This window comes from Rhinoderma darwinii, unplaced genomic scaffold (genome assembly GCF_050947455.1).
Source record: "Rhinoderma darwinii isolate aRhiDar2 unplaced genomic scaffold, aRhiDar2.hap1 Scaffold_619, whole genome shotgun sequence".
In the NCBI taxonomy this organism is placed as follows: Eukaryota; Metazoa; Chordata; class Amphibia; order Anura; family Rhinodermatidae; genus Rhinoderma; species Rhinoderma darwinii.
In genome coordinates this window covers 43,810-56,659 of record NW_027464175.1, presented here as the reverse complement: position 1 = coordinate 56,659, position 12,850 = coordinate 43,810, and the positions used below count along the sequence as shown (strand labels likewise).

At 50.9% G+C, this 12,850-nt stretch overlaps 1 protein-coding gene across 1 annotated transcript in view; it reads left to right on the top strand.

The window, feature by feature from the left end:
- The first annotated feature begins 1,836 nt into the window (after positions 1-1,836).
- Positions 1,837-12,850, top strand: part of LOC142726241 (double C2-like domain-containing protein alpha) — a 30,584-nt gene continuing 19,570 nt past the window's right edge. Inside the window, exon 1 of the mRNA XM_075849006.1 lies at positions 1,837-1,857. The gene's annotated coding sequence lies outside the window, so the exon portion shown is untranslated. The remainder of the gene's footprint in view (positions 1,858-12,850) is intronic.

The window sequence follows — 12,850 nt, the reverse complement described above, 5'->3', positions numbered from 1 at the left end:
TATCACACATGATAGGATTAGATACACGGCTCAGCAGACAGTATCACACATGATAGGATTAGATACACGGCTCAGCAGACAGTATCACACATGATAGGATTAGATACACGGCTCAGCAGACAGTATCACACATGATAGGATTAGATACACGGCTCAGCAGACAGTATCACACATGATAGGATTAGATACACGGCTCAGCAGACAGTATCACACATGATAGGATTAGATACACGGCTCAGCAGACAGTATCACACATGATAGGATTAGATACACGGCTCAGCAGACAGTATCACACATGATAGGATTAGATACACAGCTCAGCAGACAGTATCACACATGATAGGATTAGATACACGGCTCAGCAGACAGTATCCCACATGATAGGATTAGATACACAACTCAGCAGACAGTATCACACATGATAGGATTAGATACACGGCTCAGCAGACAGTATCACACATGATAGGATTAGATACACGGCTCAGCACAGTATCCCACATGATAGGATTAGATACACGGCTCAGCAGACAGTATCACACATGATAGGATTAGATACACAGCTCAGCAGACAGTATCACACATGATAGGATTAGATACAGGGCTCAGCAGACAGTATCACACATGATAGGATTAGATACACAGCTCAGCAGACAGTATCACACATGATAGGATTAGATACACAGCTCAGCAGACAGTATCACACATGATAGGATTAGATACACGGCTCAGCAGACAGTATCACACATGATAGGATTAGATACACAGCTCAGCAGACAGTATCACACATGATAGGATTAGATACACAGCTCAGCAGACAGTATCACACATGATAGGATTAGATACAGCGGATCAGCAGACAGTATCACACATGATAGGATTAGATACACAACTCAGCAGACAGTATCACACATGATAGGATTAGATACACAACTCAGCAGACAGTATCACACATGATAGGATTAGATACACAGCTCAGCAGACAGTATCACACATGATAGGATTAGATACACAGCTCAGTAGACAGTATCACACAGGATAGGATTAGATACACAGCTCAGCAGACAGTATCGCACAGGATAGGATTAGATACACAGCTCGGCAGACAGTATCACACATGATAGGATTAGATACACGGCTCGGCAGGCAGTATCACACATGATAGGATTAGATACACAGCTCGGCAGGCAGTATCACACATGATAGGATTAGATACACCACTCAGCAGACAGTATCACACATGATAGGATTAGATACACAGCTCAGCAGACAGTATCACACATGATAGGATTAGATACACTGTTCAGCAGACAGTATCACACATGATAGGATTAGATACACAGCTCGGCAGACAGTATCACACATGATAGGATTAGATACACAGCTCGGCAGACAGTATCACACATGATAGGATTAGATACACAGCTCGGCAGACAGTATCACACATGATAGGATTAGATACACAGCTCGGCAGACAGTATCACACATGATAGGATTAGATACACAGCTCGGCAGACAGTATCACACATGATAGGATTAGATACACAGCTCGGCAGGCAGTATCACACATGATAGGATTAGATACACAGCTCGGCAGACAGTATCACACATGATAGGATTAGATACACCACTCAGCAGACAGTATCACATTCTGTATCTAGTCTATGTTTTACTTTTCCTCACGTGTTATAGTCGCTTCCACTTCGCGCCGATCGTTTATTTATTCATCTCCCCCTTGAGTTTTCGCCATGAAGCCGCAGATCGTGAGAGAACGGACCCCCCCCTGTAACAATAGCGGGAATATCAGCACCCTGTGTATTGTCATGGCCGCCGCCGGTATTGATCGCCCCGTCACCTCCGGTAATAAAACGACGGCGATTTATCTTGGGCCGTGACCTGAGCTGAGAAGCCCCCGCAGATCAATAACAGCGCGAGTCCCGAACGTCTGTGCCCGGACCCCCACCTACCACTTATAATACTGGTCTCTATACCAGGACCCCCCCCCCACTTATAATACTGGTCTCTATACCAGGACCCCCCCCCCCCCGGACTTATAATACTGGTCTCTATACCAGGACCCCCCCCCGGACTTATAATACTGGTCTCTATACCAGGACCCCCCCCCGGACTTATAATACTGGTCTCTATACCAGGACCCCCCCCCGGACTTATAATACTGGTGTCTATACCAGGACCCCCCCCCCGGACTTATAATACTGGTCTCTATACCAGGACCCCCCCCCCCGGACTTATAATACTGGTGTCTATACCAGGACCCCCCCCCCGGACTTATAATACTGGTCTCTATACCAGGACCCCCCCCCGGACTTATAATACTGGTCTCTATACCAGGACCCCCCCCCCACTTATAATACTGGTCTCTATACCAGGACCCCCCCCCCCCCGGACTTATAATACTGGTCTCTATACCAGGACCCCCCCCCCCGGACTTATAATACTGGTCTCTATACCAGGACCCCCCCCCGGACTTATAATACTGGTCTCTATACCAGGACCCCCCCCCCCCCGGACTTATAATACTGGTGTCTATACCAGGACCCCCCCCCCGGACTTATAATACTGGTCTCTATACCAGGACCCCCCCCCCCGGACTTATAATACTGGTCTCTATACCAGGACCCCCCCCCGGACTTATAATACTGGTCTCTATACCAGGACCCCCCCCCGGACTTATAATACTGGTCTCTATACCAGGACCCCCCCCCCCCGGACTTATAATACTGGTCTCTATACCAGGACCCCCCCCCCCCGGACTTATAATACTGGTCTCTATACCAGGACCCCCCCCCCCCCGGACTTATAATACTGGTCTCTATACCAGGACCCCCCCCCCCCGGACTTATAATACTGGTCTCTATACCAGGACCCCCCCCCCCCCGGACTTATAATACTGGTCTCTATACCAGGACCCCCCCCCCCCGGACTTATAATACTGGTCTCTATACCAGGACCCCCCCCCCCCCCCGGACTTATAATACTGGTCTCTATACCAGGACCCCCCCCCCCGGACTTATAATACTGGTCTCTATACCAGGACCCCCCCCCCCCCCGGACTTATAATACTGGTCTCTATACCAGGACCCCCCCCCCCCGGACTTATAATACTGGTCTCTATACCAGGACCCCCCCCCCGGACTTATAATACTGGTCTCTATACCAGGACCCCCCCCCCCGGACTTATAATACTGGTCTCTATACCAGGACCCCCCCCCCCCCCCGGACTTATAATACTGGTCTCTATACCAGGACCCCCCCCCCCCCCCCGGACTTATAATACTGGTCTCTATACCAGGACCCCCCCCCCCCCCCCGGACTTATAATACTGGTCTCTATACCAGGACCCCCCCCCCGGACTTATAATACTGGTTTCTATACCAGGACCCCCCCCCCCCGGACTTATAATACTGGTCTCTATACCAGGACCCCCCCCCCGGACTTATAATACTGGTCTCTATACCAGGACCCCCCCCCGGACTTATAATACTGGTCTCTATACCAGGACCCCCCCCCCCCGGACTTATAATACTGGTCTCTATACCAGGACCCCCCCCCCCCCGGACTTATAATACTGGTCTCTATACCAGGACCCCCCCCCCCCCGGACTTATAATACTGGTCTCTATACCAGGACCCCCCCCCCCCGGACTTATAATACTGGTCTCTATACCAGGACCCCCCCCCCCCCCGGACTTATAATACTGGTCTCTATACCAGGACCCCCCCCCCCGGACTTATAATACTGGTCTCTATACCAGGACCCCCCCCCCCCCCGGACTTATAATACTGGTCTCTATACCAGGACCCCCCCCCCCGGACTTATAATACTGGTCTCTATACCAGGACCCCCCCCCCCCCCGGACTTATAATACTGGTCTCTATACCAGGACCCCCCCCCCCGGACTTATAATACTGGTCTCTATACCAGGACCCCCCCCCCGGACTTATAATACTGGTCTCTATACCAGGACCCCCCCCCCCGGACTTATAATACTGGTCTCTATACCAGGACCCCCCCCCCCCCCGGACTTATAATACTGGTCTCTATACCAGGACCCCCCCCCCCCCCCCCGGACTTATAATACTGGTCTCTATACCAGGACCCCCCCCCCCCCCCGGACTTATAATACTGGTCTCTATACCAGGACCCCCCCCCCGGACTTATAATACTGGTTTCTATACCAGGACCCCCCCCCCCCGGACTTATAATACTGGTCTCTATACCAGGACCCCCCCCCCCGGACTTATAATACTGGTCTCTATACCAGGACCCCCCCCCCCGGACTTATAATACTGGTCTCTATACCAGGACACCCCCCCCCCCCGGACTTATAATACTGGTCTCTATACCAGGACCCCCACCTACCACTTATAATACTGGTCTCTATACCAGGACCCCCCCCCCCGGACTTATAATACTGGTCTCTATACCAGGACCCCCCCCCCCCGGACTTATAATACTGGTCTCTATACCAGGACCCCCCCCCCCCGGACTTATAATACTGGTCTCTATACCAGGACCCCCCCCCCCCGGACTTATAATACTGGTCTCTATACCAGGACCCCCCCCCCCCCCGGACTTATAATACTGGTCTCTATACCAGGACCCCCCCCCCCGGACTTATAATACTGGTCTCTATACCAGGACCCCCACCTACCACTTATAATACTGGTCTCTATACCAGGACCCCCCCCCCCCGGACTTATAATACTGGTCTCTATACCAGGACCCCCCCCCCCCGGACTTATAATACTGGTCTCTATACCAGGACCCCCCCCCCCCGGACTTATAATACTGGTGTCTATACCAGGACCCCCCCCCCGGACTTATAATACTGGTCTCTATACCAGGACCCCCCCCCGGACTTATAATACTGGTCTCTATACCAGGACCCCCCCCCCGGACTTATAATACTGGTCTCTATACCAGGACCCCCCCCCCCCCCGGACTTATAATACTGGTCTCTATACCAGGACCCCCCCCCCCCCGGACTTATAATACTGGTCTCTATACCAGGACCCCCCCCCCGGACTTATAATACTGGTCTCTATACCAGGACCCCCCCCGGACTTATAATACTGGTCTCTATACCAGGACCCCCCCCCCCGGACTTATAATACTGGTCTCTATACCAGGACCCCCCCCCCCCCCGGACTTATAATACTGGTCTCTATACCAGGACCCCCCCCCCCCCCGGACTTATAATACTGGTCTCTATACCAGGACCCCCCCCCCCCCCCCGGACTTATAATACTGGTCTCTATACCAGGACCCCCCCCCCCCCCGGACTTATAATACTGGTCTCTATACCAGGACCCCCCCCGGACTTATAATACTGGTGTCTATACCAGGACCCCCCCCCCCCCCGGACTTATAATACTGGTCTCTATACCAGGACCCCCCCCCCCCCGGACTTATAATACTGGTCTCTATACCAGGACCCCCCCCCCCCCCCGGACTTATAATACTGGTGTCTATACCAGGACCCCCCCCCCGGACTTATAATACTGGTCTCTATACCAGGACCCCCCCCCCCCCCACTTATAATACTGGTCTCTATACCAGGACCCCCCCCCCCGGACTTATAATACTGGTCTCTATACCAGGACCCCCCCCCGGACTTATAATACTGGTCTCTATACCAGGACCCCCCCCCCGGACTTATAATACTGGTCTCTATACCAGGACCCCCCCCCCCGGACTTATAATACTGGTCTCTATACCAGGACCCCCCCCCCCCGGACTTATAATACTGGTGTCTATACCAGGACCCCCCCCCCCCGGACTTATAATACTGGTCTCTATACCAGGACCCCCCCCCCCCCCCGGACTTATAATACTGGTCTCTATACCAGGACCCCCCCCCCCCCCCCCACTTATAATACTGGTGTCTATACCAGGACCCCCCCCGGACTTATAATACTGGTCTCTATACCAGGACCCCCCCGGACTTATAATACTGGTCTCCATACCAGGACCCCCCCCCCCGGACTTATAATACTGATCTCCATACCAGGACCCCCCCCCCCCCACTTATAATACTGGTCTCCATACCAGGACCCCCCCCAGACTTATAATACTGGTGTCTATACCAGGACCCCCCCCCAGACTTATAATACTGGTCTCTATACCAGGACCCCCCCCCCCCGGACTTATAATACTGATCTCCATACCAGGACCCCCACCTACCACTTATAATACTGGTGTCTATACCAGGACCCCCCCCCCCAGACTTATAATACTGGTCTCCATACCAGGACCCCCCCCCACTTATAATACTGGTCTCTATACCAGGACCCCCCCCCCCCCCGGACTTATAATACTGGTCTCTATACCAGGACCCCCCCCCAGACTTATAATACTGGTCTCTATACCAGGACCCCCCCCCAGACTTATAATACTGGTGTCTATACCAGGACCCCCCCCCCCCCACTTATAATACTGGTGTCTATACCAGGACCCCCCCCCGGACTTATAATACTGGTGTCTCTAATCCATCGTCGGAGTGTGGTGGGCACCGAGGCGTCCATGATGGAGGGGGTCTGACCTGCCCACATTATACTTATCAATGCCTACAGAAGTCTTCTGATAGATCCAATGGTGGACAACCTGTGCCCTGCCTGAAAAACTACGACTCCCACCATGCCCTATTAGACTGTGGCTCTAGTTGTTGTGATATGACTACATCCAGCATGCTACTTCATCCTCTGGTGGGAGTCTTGGATGCTGGGGTGGTACGGCATATAATGTGTAAAGGCGGCAACTCATATGAGGTTATATGGGGAGGGGGGTTTTAGAGGATGTGGGTGGGGGGGCTTGCATAATTATACAGGTGATGAAAGGTTGGTGAGCCATCACAGCCATGCACCAATCATCATCACTCCACCATCATCATCACTACCACCATCATCATCATCACTACCACCATCATCATCACTACCACCATCATCATCACTACCACATCATCATCATCATCACTACCACCATCATCATCATCACTACCCCCATCATCATCACTACCACCATCATCATCATCACTACCACCATCATCATCACTACCACATCTCCACTACCCCCCACCCCCCACTACCACCATCATCATCACTACCACCATCATCATCACTACTCCCACATCAACACCACCATCATCATCACTACCACCATCATCATCACTACCACCATCATCATCACTACCATCATCATCATCACTAACCCCTCTCCACCATCACTCACCCTCCCACATACCACCATCATCATCACTACCATCATCATCATCACTACAACACATCTAACTCCCCACCACTATCATCCATCATCATATACATCATCATCATCACTACCATCATCATCTATCACTACCACCATCATCATCACTACCATCATCATCATCACTACCACCACCACCATCATCATTATCACTACCATCATCACCCCCACCACCATCATCATCACTACCACCACCATCACTACCATCATCATCATCACTACCATCATCACCCCCACCACCATCATCATCACTACCACCACCATCACTACCATCATCATCATCACCACCATCATCATTATCACTACCACCATCATCATCATCACCACCATCATCATTATCACTACCATCATCATCATTATCACTACCATCATCATCATTATCACTACCACCATCATCATCACTACCATCATCATCATCACTACCACCACCACCATCATCATTATCACTACCATCATCACTACCATCATCATCATCACTACCATCATCAACCCCACTACCATCATCATCACTACCACCACCATCATCATCACTACCATCATCATCATCACCACCACCATCATCATCACTACCACCACCATCATCATCACTACCATCATCATCATCACCATCATCATCATTATCACTACCATCATCATCATTATCACTACCACCATCATCATCATCATCACCACCATCATCATCATCACCACCATCATCATCACCACCAGTATCATCACCATCATCACCACCATCATCACCACCATCATCACCATCATAACCACTATCTTCATCATCATCTTTATTAACTCCACTATCATCACCCCCACCACCATCATCATCATCACTACCACCATCATCATCACTACCACCATCATCATCACTACCACCATCATCATCATCATCACTACCACCATCATCATTATCATCACTACCACCATCATCATCACTACCACCATCATCATCATCACTACCACCATCATCATCATCACTACCACCACCATCATCATCACTACCACCATCATCATCATCACTACCACCATCATCATCATCACTACCACCATCATCATCATCATCACTACCACCATCATCATCATCACTACCACCATCATCATCATCACTACCACCATCATCATCATCACTACCACCATCATCATCACTACCACCATCATCATCATCACTACCACCATCATCATCACTACCACCATCATCATCACTACCACCATCATCATCACTACCATCATCATCATCACTACCACCACCATCACCACCACCACCATCATCATCATTATTATCTTCATCATCATCATTATTATTATTATCTTCATTATCACCATCGCCGCTGCTCAGTTAAATCTGGAAATGTGCACTTTGATTTGTCTTCTGCTTATGTTGTGGGTTATGTGTCTATTAAAATATATGTTTTCTAGGTTGTATGTTGTTGGGTTTGATTGTTGTGAAGTTGTATATTGCTAGGTTCGGTTGTTGTTAGGTTGTATGTTGCTTTGTTAGTGTCTAGGTTGCTATGTTGTTGTGTTAGTATGTGTGTTGTAATATAATGCTAGTTGGTGTTGCTGGTATCTACATTGCAGCTTGTTGCTGCTGTGTTGGTGTGTGTGCGGTGTCATTGATGTCCCGCTGTGTTAGTGTGTGTGCGGTGTCATTGATGTCCTGCTGTGTTAGTGTGTGTGCGGTGTCATTGATGTCCCGCTGTGTTAGTGTGTGTGCGGTGTCATTGATGTCCTGCTGTGTTAGTGTGTGTGCGGTGTCATTGATGTCCTGCTGTGTTACTGTGTGTGCGGTGTCATTGATGTCCCGCTGTGTTAGTGTGTGTGCTGTGTCATTGATGTCCTGCTGTGTTAGTGTGTGTGCGGTGTCATTCATGTCCTGCTGTGTTGGTGTGTGTGCGGTGTCATTGATGTCCTGCTGTGTTAGTGTGTGTGCGGTGTCATTGATGTCCCGCTGTGTTAGTGTGTGTGCGGTGTCATTGATGTCCTGTTGTGTTAGTGTGTGTGTGGTGTCATTGATGTCCCGCTGTGTTGGTGTGTGTGCGGTGTCATTGATGTCCCGCTGTGTTGGTGTGTGTGCGGTGTCATTGATGTCCTGCTGTGTTAGTGTGTGTGCGGTGTCATTGATGTCCCGCTGTGTTAGTGTGTGTGCGGTGTCATTGATGTCCCGCTGTGTTAGTGTGTGTGCGGTGTCATTGATGTCCTGCTGTGTTAGTGTGTGTGCGGTGTCATTGATGTCCCGCTGTGTTAGTGTGTGTGCGGTGTCATTGATGTCCCGCTGTGTTGGTGTGTGTGCGGTGTCATTGATGTCCCGCTGTGTTGGTGTGTGTGCGGTGTCATTGATGTCCCGCTGTGTTGGTGTGTGTGCGGTGTCATTGATGTCCGGCTGTGTTAGTGTGTGTGCGGTGTCATTGATGTCCCGCTGTGTTGGTGTGTGTGCGGTGTCATTGACGTCCTGCTGTGTTAGTGTGTGTGCGGTGTCATTGATGTCCGGCTGTGTTAGTGTGTGTGCGGTGTCATTGATGTCCCGCTGTGTTAGTGTGTGTGCGGTGTCATTGATGTCCTGTTGTGTCAGTGTGTGTGCGGTGTCATTGATATCCCGCTGTGTTAGTGTGTGTGCGGTGTCATTGATGTCCCACTGTGTTAGTGTGTGTGCGGTGTCGTTGATGTCCCGCTGTGTTGGTGTGTGTGCGGTGTCATTGATGTCCCGCTGTGTTAGTGTATGTGCGGTGTCATTGATGTCCCGCTTTGTTGGTGTGTGTGCGGTGTCATTGATGTCCCGCTGTGTTAGTGTGTGTGCGGTGTCGTTGATGTCCCGCTGTGTTAGTGTATGTGCGGTGTCATTGATGTCCCGCTTTGTTGGTGTGTGTGCGGTGTCATTGATGTCCCGCTGTGTTAGTGTGTGTGCGGTGTCATTGATGTCCCGCTGTGTTGGTGTATGTGCGGTGTCATTGATGTCCCACTGTGTTAGTGTGTGTGCGGTGTCATTGATGTCCTGCTGTGTTAGTGTGTGTGTGCGGTGTCATTGATGTCCTGCTGTGTTGGTGTGTGTGCGGTGTCATTGATGTCCTGCTATGTTAGTGTGTGTGCGGTGTCGTTGATGTCCTGCTGTGTTAGTGTGTGTGCGGTGTCATTGATGTCCTGCTGTGTTGGTGTGTGTGCGGTGTCATTGATGTCCTGCTGTGTTAGTGTGTGTGCGGTGTCATTGATGTCCCGCTGTGTTACTGTGTGTGCGGTGTCATTGATGTCCCGCTGTGTTAGTGTGTGTGCGGTGTCATTGATGTCCTGCTATGTTAGTGTGTGTGCGGTGTCGTTGATGTCCTGCTGTGTTAGTGTGTGTGCGGTGTCATTGATGTCCTGCTGTGTTGGTGTGTGTGCGGTGTCATTGATGTCCTGCTGTGTTAGTGTGTGTGCGGTGTCATTGATGTCCCGCTGTGTTGGTGTGTGTGCGGTGTCATTGATGTCCTGCTGTGTTAGTGTGTGTGCGGTGTCATTGATGTCCCGCTGTGTTACTGTGTGTGCGGTGTCATTGATGTCCCGCTGTGTTAGTGTGTGTGCGGTGTCATTGATGTCCTGCTGTGTTAGTGTGTGTGCGGTGTCATTGATGTCCCGCTGTGTTAGTGTGTGTGCGGTGTCATTGATGTCCCGCTGTGTTGGTGTGTGTGCGGTGTCATTGATGTCCGGCTGTGTTAGTGTGTGTGCGGTGTCATTGATGTCCCGCTGTGTTGGTGTGTGTGCGGTGTCATTGACGTCCTGCTGTGTTAGTGTGTGTGCGGTGTCATTGATGTCCGGCTGTGTTAGTGTGTGTGCGGTGTCATTGATGTCCCGCTGTGTTAGTGTGTGTGCGGTGTCATTGATGTCCTGTTGTGTCAGTGTGTGTGCGGTGTCATTGATATCCCGCTGTGTTAGTGTGTGTGCGGTGTCATTGATGTCCCACTGTGTTAGTGTGTGTGCGGTGTCGTTGATGTCCCGCTGTGTTGGTGTGTGTGCGGTGTCATTGATGTCCCGCTGTGTTAGTGTATGTGCGGTGTCATTGATGTCCCGCTTTGTTGGTGTGTGTGCGGTGTCATTGATGTCCCGCTGTGTTAGTGTGTGTGCGGTGTCGTTGATGTCCCGCTGTGTTAGTGTATGTGCGGTGTCATTGATGTCCCGCTTTGTTGGTGTGTGTGCGGTGTCATTGATGTCCCGCTGTGTTAGTGTGTGTGCGGTGTCATTGATGTCCCGCTGTGTTGGTGTGTGTGCGGTGTCATTGATGTCCTGCTGTGTTAGTGTGTGTGTGCGGTGTCATTGATGTCCTGCTGTGTTGGTGTGTGTGCGGTGTCATTGATGTCCTGCTATGTTAGTGTGTGTGCGGTGTCGTTGATGTCCTGCTGTGTTAGTGTGTGTGCGGTGTCATTGATGTCCTGCTGTGTTGGTGTGTGTGCGGTGTCATTGATGTCCTGCTGTGTTAGTGTGTGTGCGGTGTCATTGATGTCCCGCTGTGTTACTGTGTGTGCGGTGTCATTGATGTCCCGCTGTGTTACTGTGTGTGCGGTGTCATTGATGTCCTGCTGTGTTAGTGTGTGTGCGGTGTCATTGATGTCCTGCTGTGTTAGTGTGTGTGCGGTGTCATTGATGTCCTGCTGTGTTGGTGTGTGTGCGGTGTCATTGATGTCCCGCTGTGTTAGTGTGTGTGCGGTGTCATTCATGTCCTGCTGTGTTAGTGTGTGTGCGGTGTCATTGATGTCCTGCTGTGTTAGTGTGTGTGCGGTGTCATTGATGTCCCGCTGTGTTAGTGTGTGTGCGGTGTCATTGATGTCCTGCTGTGTTAGTGTGTGTGCGGTGTCGTTGATGTCCCGCTGTGTTAGTGTGTGTGCGGTGTCATTGATGTCCCGCTGTGTTAGTGTGTGTGCGGTGTCATTGATGTCCCGCTGTGTTAGTGTGTGTGCGGTGTCATTGACGTCCCGCTGTGTTAGTGTGTGTGCGGTGTCATTGACGTCCCGCTGTGTTAGTGTGTGTGCGGTGTCATTGATGTCCCGCTGTGTTGGTGTGTGTGCGGTGTCATTGATGTCCCGCTGTGTTAGTGTGTGTGCGGTGTCATTGACGTCCCGCTGTGTTAGTGTGTGTGCGGTGTCATTGATGTCCCGCTGTGTTACTGTGTGTGCGGTGTCATTGATGTCCTGCTGTGTTGGTGTGTGTGCGGTGTCATTGATGTCCTGCTGTGTTAGTGTGTGTGCGGTGTCATTGATGTCCGGCTGTGTTAGTGTGTGTGCGGTGTCATTGATGTCCTGCTGTGTTGGTGTGTGTGCGGTGTCATTGATGTCCTGCTGTGTTAGTGTGTGTGCGGTGTCATTGATGTCCCGCTGTGTTAGTGTGTGTGTCGTGTCATTGATGTCCTGCTGTGTTAGTGTGTGTGTCGTGTCATTGATGTCCGGCTGTGTTAGTGTGTGTGCGGTGTCATTGATGTCCCGCTGTGTTGGTGTGTGTGCGGTGTCATTGATGTCCTGCTGTGTTAGTGTGTGTGCTGTGTCATTGATGTCCTGCTGTGTTAGTGTGTGTGTGCGGTGTCGTTGATGTCCCGCTGTGTTAGTGTGTGTGCGGTGTC